Genomic DNA, 14855 nt, shown 5'->3' with positions numbered 1-14855 from the left:
CCCTCAAGGGCTGCAGTTTAAAACAATAAATATTTATTATCTCATGACTTCTAGGTCATTAATCTGGGTGTGACTTTGCTTGGTCATCTGGTTCAGGGTCTTTTAGAAGGCTGCATTCAAGGTGTCATCTAGGGCTAGATCTAGGATGACCAACTGTATGGGGTTGCTCAAGACTGAGTGGTTTCCTGGGATGTGGGACTTCATTGCTCATACTGGGAAAGTCTTGGGAAAACTGAGATGAATTGGTTACTTTCCTTGAGTTTCATCTGACATCTAGACTGAGGGATAATCTTTCAAGCTCATCCATGTCAGGTGGCAGGATTTAGTTCCTCATGAGTTGTAGGACAGAGGTCCTCAGCTTTTTCTTAGCTATTGTTCAGAAGCTTCCCTTAGATCCTCATCACATGGACCTCTCCATTGTGCAGCTTACAGCATGGTAGCTTGTTTCGTTAGAACAAGCAAAGGTGAGAAGAAAAGCGAGCAAACTGGAAACCAGAGTCTCTTTTAAATCAGATCTTTGAAGTTCCAACCCAACATTTCTGCTGTATTGCATGTGAGAAGAAAGTCATTAGGTCCAAAGAATACGCAAGCACAGTGAATTATTCAAGGCAGGAAATAGGGAGACATCTTAAGGAGCTGCCACTACAAGGGAAAAATAGTAAAATGTAGTCCATTTGGCAAATATGGGTAACAGTAATTTTGCGGTAATCATTCAGAATTTAAACTTTTCTTCTCTTCCTTTTCTGAGATGGCTTCTCAGTATATAGCAAGAAGAAGATCTACTGACCTCATGGCCATGGGAAAGAGGGACCTCAGACCATCTGTGCTGCCCTGGCTCCTCTGTTCTCTGCAGCAAGGTCCTTTTTATGCCTGGTGACTGCTGTTCAACAGCTGAAGTTGGCAGCTGGTGGACACATGCTCTGTAATCTCATGATTCAGTAGGGGCTTGACTGTCCTCTCTGCTGATTTGGTGTCCTGTCCATTCTTATCTCTCCCACCTGACCCTCTAGCCTAGCAGCTCCCCTGAGGCCCTTACAGTAACCCTCTGGTAAATTCTCCACCCAGTATCATCAGGTGTAGCCTGTTTCCTTTCTCAGGGCATGTGGAAACTTCTAGATGGTCTTGAGGTCGTATGAGGGCTGAGGGCGACTCCAAGGGGCTAAACTGAGCTTTCCTTCCGGCGCCCCACCTCCGCCTTCCCCACATACTCACACCATTCAAACAGTGTTCCCCGGATGCAGCTATTCTGTGACAACTTGCTCTGAGTCCCAAATGAGAAAGGAGGCAAAAGCACCTCCTATTTGCATACACCTCATTCTAGGCTCCCACCCCCATTTTGGGGGAGGGGCGGGCGTGGGGTGCGGAGGAGGCTGTGATGTTCAGTCCCATGTGCAGGCTCCTATACCCCAGGCACATGTTAGACCTGCCACTCATGGGCCAGGTCTGGCTCTTGCTGTGTTAAATGAGGTCAGGACAACTTGGAGTGGTTTTCTTTCCTTTCTTTTTTCCCTCTCTTCCCAAAGGTTGGCTTTCATGACTGTTGTCTTGAAGTGGATTTGTAAACGTCAGATTTATGACCCAAAGATGATCAATGGCCTCTTATTCCTTGCAGCAGTAAGCCTTTGGCTTGGCTGGTATGTCAGAGCTGCAGAGGAACATAATTTAAGGGGGAAAGTGTATTCAAAATGCCAAAAATACTATCCCCATTATATGCTTTGGGTTTTATAGCTGCAGGTGACTTCCTGGAGTGACTGACAGCCCTGGGTTGAGGTTCAAGGGCCTACTCATTCTAAAAATGGAGGAATTATTAAAAAAAAATGCTTTTCTAGTGGTAGTGCTATGAATCCAATATTTTAGTGCCCAAAACAGAGGTTTTCTGTGGGGTTAACCCCACAGATTGAAAGAACTGAAAAAAAGTGTATGTTTGCGTGTGGAGATGAGGGGAGGGGTGCTTAAAAAGGGAACAAGGACCGAAAGTGAAATGTAGGCTGCAGGGAAAATAGAAAGCATAAAATGTACATAGTGGGAACAAAATGGTTAATAGTTCTTCTCTTCCTAACCCTCCCAAGCAGCTGCATCCAGGGAGGGAAGTTTGCCATGGAAACACAGGAAGTATCAGTGATCTGGGCAACAAGGGAAGCTTTTCTTGTTCTATCCAAACTGGAAGTAGCTCCCTTCCCACCAAAATGCCTGGGGCTATACAACACTTCTCTTTGCGGTGGCACAGGATGTAGAGACTGAGTGCTATTTATGGCAGCAGGCAGCCAGAGATGGCAGTTTGTAGAATACACTTAGAGGAAGAACATACTCTGAAAAATAGAGTTGATGAGGAATTTGAATTAAAGGTGAGCTTTGAGTAATTACAGATAGAGAGATAGCATTAAATAATTGACTTTATTTAACACAGGAGAGTGTCTTGACACAGGAGAGTGGCCCTTTTAACCCAGAGGGAGAGACACAGACACATACAGAGAGGGGTTCAGCGTCAAGCAGTGTAAGAGTTGGATCCGAAAGAGGAAGGACTTGTAAATAGGACCACAGCAGAGATACTCCCCTCAGCCACACCTGGACATGGATTATGAAAAATTTCTTAGTGATGAGGGATTGTAAATTAACATCAGCCCTACACTGAATTAAATACACATTAAACTGCACATAACATTCAGTTTAAGGTATTTGAATATGAATTGTTTATAGTTTTTTTTTCCACTATGGGATTTGAGTGATTCTCAATGCATTCCTTTTTATTTAATTTTTAAATGAAATCTGCAGTTAAAGACCCCTCCTGATAATGTTACGTCTGTTGCTTCACTGGGAGTGTCTAAATAATAAATTTGGGTACACAGTGTGACCCAACCAGGCTAACAGCTCCTCTTACAGAATGCAGCTAACTGAAGCTCACCCCCACTCTGATATACCATGATTTACAAATGCAAAGGACAAAGGGAAAAAGGCACAAGATGAGAGAGGCTGACTGAGATACAAGATCAAAGGAGGAAGTGCAGAAGAGAGTGAGCAGGTAAAGGGTAGCATGACTATTGAGGGTGAGAGAATCTGTAAAGCTGTGGATGGATCTGGGAGGAAGGGCCTTGCATAAGTTAGACGTGCTTTTGCTTTTGGCTGAAGAATGAGGAAGGGATGTTTGAGGGATGAGGAATGGTTATGGTAGTGGGCTGAAAGGGCGTTGATTCTGTCCTGGCTTCAAAGACAGTTGGTACAAGTTCTTGGGAGAAAATACTAGCAAAAGCAGAAGAAACTGTTTTTCTCTGTGACCCAAGTGAAATGGTGGAGTGGGCATTCCTTCCAGTAATAGACTTGAATAGTGTTCCTCCCGGCCATCTTGGGCTTCCCTGATAGCTCAGGTGGTAAAGAATCCACCTGCAATGCAGGAGACCCCAGTTCGATTCCTGGGTTGGGAAGACCTGCTGGAGAAGGGATAGGCTACCCACTCCAGTATTCCTGGGCTTCCCTTGTGGCTCAGCTGGTAAAGAATCTACCTGGGTTCGACTCCTGGGTTGGGAAGATCCCTTGGAGAAGGGAAAGGCTACCCACTCCGGTATTCTGTCCTGGAGAATTCCATGGGCTGTATAGTCCATGGGGTTGCAAAGAGCTGGATACGACTGACTTGCACTTTCAGGCATCTTGAAGAATTGCTGCTGCTGTCTCATTAGAAGGCAGCCTTCTCCTGAGGGAGCACCTGTAACTGAAGTAGTGATGAGGCATTGCCCTTGGGCGACTTCTTGAGGCCATCTGCCAAAGTGGGGATGGAGGGCAGCTCTGGATCAGAAGAGGAAGCTGAGGGGGTCATCCATGGTGAGGCACTTGTAAGAGTTCACGTGGCACCACCTGAAAACACGTAGTTATAATTAGACCAAAGTTCCTGGGATGCTGTGTAAAAACATAGAGTCATATATCAATGGTATACTTTTGTACAGCATTTCTATTAATATACCCCTTCTGTACCAGGCTTCCCAGCTGGTGCAGTGGTAAAGAATCTACCTGCCAATGCTGCTGCTGCTGCTAAGTCGCTTCAGTCGTGTCCGACTCTGTGCGACCCCATAGACAGCAGCCCACCAGGCTCCTCCATCCATGGGATTTTCCAGACAAGAGTACTGGAGTGGGGTGCCATTGCCTCAATCCCTGAATTGGGAAGATCCCCTGGAGGAGGAAACAGCAATCCACTTCAGTATTCTTGCCTGGGAAATCCTATGGATGGAGGAGCCTGGGAGGCTACGGTTCCTGGTGTCACAAAGAGTCAGACACGACTGAGTGACTGAGCACATAGCACACCGCGTTCTAGAAGCATGCTATTGTCTCCATTTCAATAATTAAGAAACTGAGGCTTAGCAGTTAAATAATGTGCTTACTGTGTTAAAATGAAAAGTTTTAAAGCCAGGATTTAAATCACTATTTATCTGCCTACAAAACTTATTTATGTTGCCCACTATGCTCAATGAGCCCTTCGGTGCTTCTCTGCCAGGCCAGTACAATCCCAGAAGCAGTTGAAGTAAGAACTTTAAAAGGGCAGGTCATGTGCCAGATCTCACACACTTGGGAGATAATGGCTAGATCAGCTGGAAATGTCAACAGAATCCTGAGGACAGTGGCTCTAGGTACAGATCACATAGTCTCTGGTTAATGGAGGAGGAATTTTTTGGCTAAGCAAAACCTGAATATGGGTAAGTTTGCTCATGGTTGTATGATCAAGTGTTTGGGCACTACATGTGTTAAGGGTGGGTATTGATTGGTTCACCAGTGGTGGTTATCTTGGCCAAGTTGCTTAACTTGCCTAAAATCCATTTTCCGTCTATAAGATGAAGAATATGAAAGCATGTGTTTTCTAGGATTATTGTGAGAATTCTCCACAAATACATACTGTGGCAGATTATATTTTCCAAAGATGACCACACCAGTTACATACCCCAATTCCACACGTGTTTCTTAAATGTGACTGACATTCTCCCACTAAAAGTTGAGGTCTATATTCACTGTTTGACTCTGGGCCGACCTGAGTTCTCTGGTCAATGGATATGGCAGGAGTGATGCTATGTGACTTCCAAGGCTTGGTCATAAAAATGATTCAGTGTCCACCTGTTCCCTTTCTTAGGCTATTTGCCTTTAGAACACAGCTATCGTGCTGTAAGGAAGCACAGACCAACTCACATGCAGAGGTCAACATGGAGAGCAAACACGGCCCCCTGTAGACAGTCATCACCAAACACCAGACATCAGTGAAGAAGCTTTCTGACCATTCAGGTTCCTAGCCTTTGAATCTTCCGTCGGCAGCTCCAGAGAGCAGAGCCCAGCTGCTCCTACTGTGTCCCATCCAAATTCCTGACCCGCAGTATCAGTGAGCATGACTCATTACTGTTCTGTGCCACTAAATTTGGGGGTAATTTGTTATGCATCCATAGTAACTGGAACAGACTATGATACCATGTAAATCATACAAAAGAAAAATAAGATAGCTAGGGAATTTAAGTACCCCATTTCCTATTCATTAAGTTAATATGCATTTGCTAGAGCAAGTGTACTCAATCAAGAGTCATTCTGGAATCTAACAACTTCGTCACCGAATTGTCAGGGATATACAACGAAAACAGAGAAAGAGACACAGTGATACTTTTTATCTACAGATTAAACATGGTCTCTGGGCCCTTTTAACTTTTTGACAGAGAAAACAAACTTCTGTTTGCTGATCTCTAACAAATATTTTAGCTGAGTGCTCACAGATTTACTTTTAACTAAAGCTCTGTTCAGGAATGAGGAAATTCTAATAAGTAGCTCAGGGGTGGCTAACCTTAGCTCCTGTAGTAATAATAAAACTTTATATTTACTTGGGGTTTTTACATCCTTAATCTCAAGTGGGATTTTTTAATTCCTTTGTACAGATTTAGCATAGAGGCATACAGTAGCCATAGAATATAATGTGTGTGTGTTTGCTTCTCCTTGCAGCTGTTGGGGTATGTGAGTGTGTGCATACCAAAGAGAAATATGTGCAACTGAGGATGAAACAAAGAAACTAGTGACCACTTTTGGCACCTATGTACTTGTATTAAGAAATACAGCTCTGGGATAGAACCCTGAGAGGATTTGTAAACTGGCACTTGCCCAGTTGCTATGTGGTTACAAGGCAACCATCTCACTCTTGGAGAAATAAATACCATGGAAGCATTGGGCAGGCAAAGAAAGACATTATATAGTTGCTTAAAGATTCTGAAGGTCCAAGGTTTTACTTTAATTGCAAGCTGACAGGCTAGCCTGCAATAGTTTCAAGGATGCAGTAGAGTTGAGACTGAGTCAGAGGCAAAGGACGTATGTTACTCACTCACAGCAATAGCAGGAGCTGGAGAATCAGCATTTTACACCAGTTCCTAGGTCGTAGTTCTCATGGGATGTCTTGAAGAGCGCAGACAATACCTGTAAACACAGTGAGTTTGTTATAGGAAAAGAACAGGGTTTGTTAGGGAACTTGCATCTGGTGTAATATGCAGTCAACATGCTTGATCTTTGCTTCAGGGAGAGGCATTTTCTTTATTATAAACTGGACAGTAAGCATGCCTGCCCTTTGCTTCATGGGGAAACACTATCTCTATCTTTCAAGGCTGTAAGTAAACCTGATCTTTGCTCTTGAGGAAGATATATCCATATTTTAAGGCTGTTTGCTATATGAGTATGCTTGAAAAAATATTTCAAAACAAAGGGAAGTCAATATCTGTGCAAACGAGAAGTGCAGAAATATTGAGATTCAAGGAAAATTGTCTCCCAGTAGTAATTCCCAGTCATCAAAGATCTAAAGAAATTGCAGCACAACTTATGCTTTGTTCAGTGATCAAAGGTCAATTACATCTATATGCATTAGAGAAAGTATAGATATTAATGTGTGCACTGTAATTTGGATTTGCATATTTTTTTCCGTCTGGACTGTCCTTCAGGGTGGTCCCCATCACTGAGACAGCAGACAGCCTTAAAAACATTGTTTCCTTTGAGTTCAAGTTTATCTTTTCCTGTTGGTTTGGGGATTAGGTGACTGTTGAGACTCTGAACGTCATAATTCACAATGACACTGTGAAGTGAGTAGAGTAAGAGGAAATTACTCCATGGCTGGTATGAGGAAAGAGAACACGAAAGTGACAGACTGGGGGTGGCAAATGCAGAAAGGTAGTAACAAAAGCTGCTTCTGAGACTTGCCTAGAAGAGTAAAGGAGGCTTATTGGGGCTCAGCTGCTTTGGGTTAAAGAGGATGTTAATCGCTCACTACTTTCAAATATATTTTCAGCCATTTTACTGCTCTGCTAATTGGCTGCATCCTTGTGGAAAAAAAAACTAGACAAACAGCTTATTGGCCCAGGCAGGTGCCAAGAAAGATGGTTTTTTTTTTTTTTTTTGCCTGAGCTCTTGCTGGAAACAAAAAATGTCCTTGACAAATTAACATCCAAATTATACCATATTTGTGGACTAGAAATCATGCTACTAAGAAATGTCATATGCATTAATCTCTGGCTAGTGAATTACCAGGGACATCGGGAGAAGCAAATACAAAGCCACTCTGAATGACTGCTTTCACAGCCCAGGTTGCAAAGGAATCCAAAGATTTGGACTCAAGATGAGCTCACAATAGAAAATTATAAGGTAAGAATCCATCAAAGGCAGTAACTTAAGATAGAGACAATAAAACAATTTTGTTTCAAATAATTAGATAAAAAGAGATAAAACCTCTGAGAAAAGAGTAAGATAAAATGAAAAATATATAAGAAAACTTGGAAAAAAACAAAAAAATCAACAACCAAATAAATAGTTGAATTCTGCTGCTGGCCAGGATGGGATTACCTGTTTCTTTCTTAGTGGTAACAGTTGACACTCTGGACAAAGCATGACAAACAAGCACCTGAGAACCCTGGAAATTTAGCAGAAGCAGACAGATTGGGGAAAGGAGTCAAAGTTTGAAGGAGTGACCTATACAGAAGTAAATTTGTGATTTTTTTCCTCTCAAGTTCTCCATTTGCATTGAGATCTCCAATTGCAGAACTGTAGCTACTTTTTTTTTTTTAATTTTAAGCTTTTTATTTTATATTGGAGTATAGCTGATTATACTTTACAGGAGACTCAGTGTTAAAGAATCCGTCTGTAATGCAGGAGACTTGGGTTTGATCTGTGGGTTGGGAAGATCCCCTGCAGAAGGGAGTGCCACTCCACTCTAGTATTCTTGCCTGGAGACTTCCATGGACAGAGGAGCCTGGTAGGTTATGCTCCATGGGATCACAGAGTTGTACACAACTAACACATTCACATAGGTGATTAACAATGTTGTAATAGTTTCGAGTGAACAGCAAAAGGGATAGCCATACATATGCATGTATCCATTCTCCACCTGCTCCCCTCCTATTTGGGCTGCTATATAACATTGAACAAGTTCCATGTTAAACACTAAGATGAGATCTTTCTGGCCAGCTCTGAAAACCAGAGAGGATGTGGAGAATGTCAGAGGAGAGAGTGGAAGAAAGGGACCCCTAATTATGTCTTTGAACCAGAACTAATTCCAGGCTCATGCTGGACCTGGGCAAGCATGGGGCGGGTACCTAAAGCAGTATGGCGGCAGCTTTGAAACCTGAACTCGTAGCGGAGCCACTGCCCAGGGAGAGTGAGACAGACTTGTGTTCTAGACCTAACCGAGTTGATTGTCTGTAAAACAAACAAGTTCTCCAAGACTTTAGCAGGACCTAATGTTTTACAACAAAACTCATAACGTCCAACATAAAGTTAAAAATTACCCTAATGCCAAAAACAAAAAAGACCCCGGGAAAATGTGACCAATTTTTAAGGGAAAAAGACAATAAACACAAAATCCCAAGATGACCCAGAGTTTAGAGAGCAAAGACTCTTAACTCAGCTATTACTATGCTTCATATCAAGATATAAGCACTCAATGAATGGAAAGATAGAAGTTTTATGCTGAGAAATAAGAAACTATAAAATAGAACCATGTAGAAATATTAGAACTGAAGTACAGTATCAGAAATTAAAAAAGAATCCATGGATCATCTCAGCAGCAGAATGCAGATGACCAGTCAGTGAACTTAAAAGGTAGATCAATAGTAATTGTTCAATCTTAGTTGTTGTCATTGTTTGGGTACTGAGTTGTGTTCAACTCTTTTGTGATCCCATGGACTGTATCTCACCAGATTCCTCTGTCCATGGGATTTCCTGGAGTGGGTTGTCATTTCCTTTTCCAGGTTATCTTTCTGATTCAAAAATAGAACCCATGTCTCCTGCTTGGCAGGTGAATTCTTTGCTGCTGAGCCAACAGGGAAACCCTTCCGATCTTAACAACACAGCAAACAAACAAACAAACAAACACATATTAAAACAAAAAAAAAAGAAAAGAAAAATAACCTAAAAATGAACAGAGGCATAGGGACTTTGGAGACAATAGTAATATGTCTAACATTTTCATCATTTGAGTTCCAGAAGGAAAGGAAGGAGATTGGTATAGAAAAAAAAAATATTGAAGAAATAATTACTGAAATCATCCCAAATTTGAGAGACAGAAATTTACAGATTTAAGAAGTTCAGCAAAACCCAAACAGGATACACACAAAGAAAAATGAGCCCAGATATATCATAATCAAATTGCTGCAAACCCAAAATAGGAAAAAATAAATCTTGAAATAATACATTCTGTGCAAAGAGACAACAATTTGAATAGCCAAAGATTTCTCTTAGGTCATGAAGGTCAGAAAACTGTGGAACTATATATTTAAAGTGCTAAAAAAAAAAAAAGAATACTGCCAATCCAGAGTTCTGTGTTCAGTAAAAATATGTCAAGAAGGAAGAAACTCTTAGAAAAGAAGGAAACTATTAGAAAACTAAGAGTTTATTACCAGCAAATCTGGTCTAAAAGAAATACTAAAGGAAGTTAATTAGGCTGAGGGGAAATGGTACTGCAGGGAAACTTAGAACTTGAGGAATGAAAGAACAATAAAAATAGCGAATATCTGGGGAAATTTAAGGCTGTCCTCAAGTTCTTCAAATTACAACAGTTGAGAGCAAAAATTATAACTGTGGTGGAATTATCAATGTATATAGATATAAAGCATATGACAGCTATAACATAAAAGGAAGAAAGCAAACAGATCTATATGGTTGTACCATATTTTACTTGAAGTGCTAAAATATTAAATCAAAATAGACTAAAAATTAGATATGCTCTTTTGTTTGTATGGCAGCCATGAAAAATTATGCAGTTTATGCAATTATAGTCCAAGCATCAATGCAAGTTTAAATAGAATACCAAAAAACATTAAAAAATAACCAAATAAGCTTCATACGATTGTAAAATAGTTATTGACCTAGTAACTCAGTACATGGCTTAATCATCTGGCTGACAACTGAAGAAAAAATATAATAAATTGAAAGCTAAATATAAGAAAATTGTCAGAGACACAGCAAAAAGAGATAAAGCAATCAATTTTGTTGACAAGGTGAGGCAAATGTCTTTTGAAAGGTTTAAAAGAGTATCTAAAGTGAATTAACTGAGTAATATAATCATTCATCAGTGTTTTCAGTTTCATAAGCGTTAGTTCACTGCTTATATTTTTTAAAAGTTTATAAAATATTTGTTAATGCCTTGAGTTTGGACCCTCTGCATGGGATGGGATTTTTGTTTTTATGCATTTTTATATTTCTGTGCACTAAAAGGTGATAACATAGTACTGTATAGAAATATACAACAAACTGTGGGAAATTCTTAAAGAGATGGGAATACCAAACCACCTTACCTGCCTCCTGAGAAACCTGTATGCAGGTCAAGAAAGCAGCAGTTAGAACAGGACATCAAACAACGGACTGGTTCCAAATTTGGATAGGAGTACATCAAGGCTCCTTGTCATCTGTATTGTCACCTGCTTATTTAACTTACATGCAGAGTACATCATGCGAGATGCCAGGCTAAATGAAACACAAGCTGAAATCAAGATTGCTGGGAGAAATATCAATAACCTCAGATATGCAGATGACGCCACTCATGGCAGAAAGCAAAGAAGAACTAAAGAGCTTCTTGATGAAAGTGAAAGAGAAGAGTGAAAAAACTGGCTTGAAACTCAACATTAAAAAAAAACCAAGACCATGGCATCCGGTTCCATCACTTCCTGGCAAATAGATGGGGAAACAATGGAAACAGTGACAGAATTTATTTTCTTGGGCTTCAAAATCACTGCAGATGGTGACTGCAGCCACAAAATTAAAAGATGCTTGCTCCTTGGAAAAAAAACTATGACAAATCTAGACAGTGTATTAAAAAGCAGAGACACCTACAAAGGTCTGTCTAGTCAAAGCTATGGTTTTTCCAGTAGTCATGGTTATGGATGTGAGAATTGAACCATAAAGAAAGCTGAGCACCGAAGAATTGATGCTTTAGAACTGTGGAGTTGGAGAAGACTCTTGAGAGTCCTTTGGACTGCACAGAGATCAAACCAGTCAATCCTAAAGGAAATGAATCTGAATATTCATTGGAAGGGCTGATGCTGAAGCTCCAGTACCTTGGTCACGTGATGTGAAGAGCTGACTCATTGGAAAAGTTCTTGGTGCTGGGAAAGACTGAAGGCAAAAGGAGAAGAAGATGGCAGAGGATGAGATGGTTGGATGGCATCATCAACTCCATGGATATGAATTTGAGTGAGCTCTGGGAGTTGGTGATGAACAGGTAAGCCTGACGTGCTGCAGTCCACAGGGTTGCAAAGAGTCAGACATGACTGAGTAACTGAACTGAACTGAACTGAGAAAGTGATAAAATGATACTGTTGTTTTGGGATCTGCTTTGAAGTATGAAGAAAACTTGGCTATGCTGTTTTCCAAGTTGTCCTCATTCTTGTGGGCATAAATATCTGTTGTTACTAATTTGAGGAAAGTGATTCTATAATTTCTGCATCTACCTAATGTGAATTGCAAAATTCCTTGGCAATACTTTAAATTCATTCAGCAACTCAAAAGGACATGAGTCACCAGGCTGAATGTGGAGACCAGCCAAGTCTTGGTGGGATCATAACAATGTGCTCACCTCTTGCTTTGAGGGAGCTGCCTGCTGGGAAGAGCAGAGGAGCCCCTGGGTGAGACAGCTCTCTGTGCATCTGGGGAGGGAGGCTGTGCTTAAAATGCACTGGAAACAGAATTTGGCAGTGATGGGATACTTGTAAGTTTTAGAGAGTAAGAATTAAGGTTGCCCAGTGTTAGCAGGTTACATGGTAGTCAAACAGGAACAAGGTCAGTTTTCATTCCAATCCAAAAGACAGGCTATGCCAAAGAATATTCAAACTACCATACAGTTGTGCTCATCTCACATGCTAGCAAGATTATGCTCAAAATCCTTCAAGCTAGGCTTTAGCGGTACATGAACAGAGACCATCCAGATGTACAAACTGGGTTTAGAAAAGGCAGAGGAGCCAGAGATCAAATTGCAGCATTTACTGGATCATAGAGAAAGCAAGAGAATTCCAGAAAAATATCTACTTTGGCTTTATTGACTATGCTAAAGCCTTTGACTATGTGGATCATAACAAACTGTGGAAAATTCTTAAAGAGATGGGAGTACCAGACCACCTTACCTGCCTCCTCAGAAACCTGTATGCAAGTTAAGCAGCATCAGTTAGAGCCAGCCATGGAACAACAGACTTACTCAAACTTGGGAAAGGAGTGTGTCAAGACTGTATATTGTCATCCTGCTTATTTAACATATATGCAGAGTACATCATGCGAAATGCTGGGCTGGATGAATCACAAACTGGAATCAAGATTGCTGGGAGAAATATCAGCAACCTCAGATATGCAGATAACACCACCCTTATGGCAGAAAGTGAAGAAGAACTAAAGAGCCTCTTGATCAAAGTGAAAGAGGAAAGTGAAAAAGTTGGCTTAAAACTCAACATTCAGAAAACTAAGATCATGGCATCCGGTCCCATCACTTCATGGCAAATAGATGGGGAAACAGTGGTTGACTTTATTTTTTTGGTCTCCAAAATCACTGCAGATGGTGACTGTAGCCATGAAATTGAAAGATGCTTGCTCCTTGGAAGAAAAGCTATGACCAACCTAGACAGAATATTAAAAAGCAGAGACATTACTTTGCCAACAAGGGTCTGTCTAGTCAAAGCTATTGCTTTTCCAGTAGTCATGTATGGATGTGTGAGTTGGACTATAAAGAAAGCTGAGCAATGAAGAATTGATGCTTTTGAACTGTGATATTGGAGAAGACTCTTGGTCCCTTGGACTGCAAGGGGATCCAACCTGTCCATCCTAAAGGAAATCAGTCCTGGGTGTTCATTGGAAGGAATGATGTTGAAGCTGAAACTCCAATACTTTGGCCACCTGATGCGAAGAACTGACTCATTTGAAAATACCCTGATACTGGGAAAGATTAAAGGCGGGAGGAGAAGGGGACAACAGAGGGTGAGATGGTTGGATGGCATCACCGACTCAATGGAGATGAATTTGAGTAAACTCCAGGAGTTGGTGATAGACAGGGAGGCCTGGTGTGCTGTGGTTCATGGGGTCACGAAGAGTCGGACTCGACTGAGAGACTGAACTGAACTGAACTGATGCTGGAAAAGATTGTAGACAAAAGTAGAAGGGGGTGACAGAGGATGAGATGGTTAGATAACATCACTGACTCAATGAAAATGAATTTGAGCAAACTCTGGGAGATGGTGGAGGACAGAGGAGCCTGGCATGCTTCATTCCATGGGGTCACAAAGAGTCGGACATGACTTAGCAACTGAACAGCAACAATAGCAAACAGGAGCAAATGCTGTAATAAGAAATAGAACAAATTTGTTATTTATCTAACCAACCACTGTTCTTCTCTTTAATCCTCTCAGCAACCCTGAATGGCAAACAATATCGTAAACACCTTAGTGATGAGGAAACTGAGGTTCAGGGAAAGATGAAGCCAAGATTCTGTGACAGATGTGTCTGGCTCCAAAGCCTTTCTGTTACAACCTATGTAATTCTTGGCATTATTGATGTCAGTGGACATCTAAATAGATAACACTTGTTTTCTGTTCAGGTGTTTGTAATATACAGGTGTGTGTGTGCGCTCAGTCACTTCAGTTGTGTCCAACTCTTTGTGACTCTATGGATTGTAGCCCACCAGGCTCCTCTGCCCATGGGGTTCTCCAGGCAAGCATACTGGAGTGGGTTGCCATGCCCTCCTCCAGGGGATCTTCCCCACCCAGGGATTGAACCAGCATCTCCTGTGGCTCCTGTATTGCAGGCAAATTCTTTACCACTGTGCCACTGGGGAAGCCCATATACATGTAAACCTACCTATAGGAATTTTTGAATTATATCTGTAATGAAAAATGTTTTCATTTAAATGAGACATAGTTCAGTGTGCAGTGCCGCTATTGTCCACATCATAGATTCACTTTGATGGAGCATCTTCTTAAGACCCTCTTACCTAGTGAAGGGGTCTGCGTCTAGCTTTAGGGAACAGGGTTGGATTATATTCATTACCCTGTGTGGCAGGCTTTGTGTGGAAGTCTGTTGTTAGCCTATCCATCACAGTTCATTTTATGTGTGTGCACACACACATACATCCTATCACTGTCTCAGATTCTGTGAAGTTAAATAAGTCAGTAGATAGCGGAGGTTAGTTATCTGTTTACTCTAGAGCTCTAGTAAGGAAATGCCAATAGGTGATCATAAACCTAAGCCCTCCAGAGAACACCAGGCCTTGGTAAGCTGAGCAGCTGGTGGATCCATCCTGTGTTTGTGCATAAGGCAGGGAGATGTCTAAAAGGTGTGTTTCAGGAAATTCTAAAAAGCCATTATAGTGGCCTCTTTATAGTACAACACATACCATT

The 14855-nt window shown here is 41.3% G+C and overlaps 1 long non-coding RNA gene across 1 annotated transcript; it reads right to left on the bottom strand.

Moving 5' to 3' along the window:
- Nucleotides 1–2330: 2330 nt before the first annotated feature.
- Nucleotides 2331–11050, bottom strand: LOC139183664 (uncharacterized). Its single transcript, XR_011567258.1, has 3 exons — nt 10779–11050; nt 6333–6420; nt 2331–3846 (listed from the first exon to the last, which is right to left on the bottom strand). It is a non-coding gene; the product is annotated as an uncharacterized lncRNA (long non-coding RNA).
- Between the last annotated feature and the right edge of the window lie 3805 nt (nt 11051–14855).

The sequence above is a fragment of the Bos indicus genome, chromosome 1 (genome assembly GCF_029378745.1).
Source record: "Bos indicus isolate NIAB-ARS_2022 breed Sahiwal x Tharparkar chromosome 1, NIAB-ARS_B.indTharparkar_mat_pri_1.0, whole genome shotgun sequence".
Taxonomy (NCBI): domain Eukaryota; kingdom Metazoa; phylum Chordata; class Mammalia; order Artiodactyla; family Bovidae; genus Bos; species Bos indicus.
The sequence above is the reverse complement of the archived record's forward strand: the minus strand, read 5'-3'. Positions and strand labels throughout refer to the sequence as shown.